This window comes from Humulus lupulus, chromosome 9, assembly GCF_963169125.1.
Source record: "Humulus lupulus chromosome 9, drHumLupu1.1, whole genome shotgun sequence".
Lineage (NCBI taxonomy): Eukaryota > Viridiplantae > Streptophyta > Magnoliopsida > Rosales > Cannabaceae > Humulus > Humulus lupulus.
In genome coordinates, this window is record NC_084801.1 from 169,366,888 (window position 1) to 169,368,713 (window position 1,826).

Genomic DNA, 1,826 nt, shown 5'->3' on the forward strand with positions numbered 1-1,826 from the left:
ATATATCCAAGTATCACAACATGTTATTTGCGAGCTGAGAGCATTTTCGAAGCTACACACCCCTTTGCACCTCGAGGTCGCTGCTTACAGGAAAAACGATTTAACTGAAGGGACATCGACGACTGTGTATATTTCGAGCTTACACATAACGAGCCTAGATTTCGATATCACAATCTCATGCTCAAAATCTGGGTATAACAACTGTCAATTAGCAACAAATTGTTTTTTAAAAAAAAAACTAGCAAGAAACTTAAATTTAAAATTCACATATAATATTTAATATTACATTAAACATATAATATATAATATCTTGTTGTTACTCTCAAATTCAAAAGCCAGAACAAACATAAACTTAAACAAAAATAAATAAATTATTTAATTAAAATAAGATATTTATTTTAAATTTATATGACATTAATATAAATTTAATAAAAATAATTAAAAAATTCTATAAATATAACTAAGCTAACGTGCATATTGCATGTTGCTTGTATCTAGTATAAATATATATAAGTGATAGCTTTGAATAAAAAATTGATGATAATTTATATATTTCTTCTATATAATAAGTGTGTAGATAACAGATTTTCTTGATTTTAACGGTTTTTTATTTTTTTTATTAAGTTTAATGGAATATTCTTATATATAACAAGTTTTTTTTTTTATTTTTGTGTGTAAATACTTAAAATATATATTACTTATTTATCTTTTCTACAATATGAAAATAAAAGAAATATATAGAAAAAAAATTGAGCATAATTTAAAAAATATATAATTCACTAAAAAAAATTGAGGTATCTTAATAAAGTTTTGGAGCGTTACATAATGCCCCATTTAAAAAAAAATTATAATCATGCCCTTTGTTATAAAAAGTAAAAAAAAAAAAGTAATAGAAAAAAAGCATAACAGCAGAATGTAACATTTAAGAGTATTGGGTTACAAACGAGAAGGAAATAAAAGTTTGGGAACCAATTTACCAACAAAAAAAAAATTGGGAACCAACTTTCCAAAATATGTATAGTTTAAAGACATTTAAGTTTAACACAAATAGTTTAAAGTTTGTCTTATTTTCAACCATTTCATTTTTTTTTCATGTCAAACTTGAACATAGGGCGTTCAATTTTTGTTAAAGAACAAAAAGTAAATTCTATAATTAAATTTATATGATAATGTTCATTATAGAATCAATGAAACTAATTGATAAAAACATAATTAGAGAGGTTAACAGACATTAAGCTTAACTTTAATTATGAGCAACTAGCAGAAGGTCACAACTCATGCAATGACTAAATTAATGGACGATTTTATAGTTATAGCTTTTAATAATATAAGATTGTAGTTTTGAGAGTTCAACTATGAATTTCTAGTAGAATAAATTTATAGTTGAATGTAGTTAGTGAACTAGTACGGGGACTATAAAGTTGATTAATTTAATTAATTTCACTAACTCTTAGTTCCATTAATTAATTTGTTAAGTATGATTTACTCCAAAATTAATTAGTGTTCGAATAATTGATTAGTGTTCCAAAATTTATTCGTTAAGTATGATCATTAATTTATTTACTTATTCTAGAATTAGTGTTCGAATTATGTAGAGATTGGAATTATAAAAATATATGCTAAAATATCACCTAATTACAAAATTAATTTGTCATTTCTTAATAATATGATAAAAGATTATATTATAAATTTGAGGAAAAAAAAAAAGTAAACTACTATAGCTCACCCCCAAAAAAAATATTAACTTTATAATTATAAAAATATATGCTAAAATATCACCTAATTACAAAATCAATTTGTCATTTCTTAATAATATGATAGTAGAT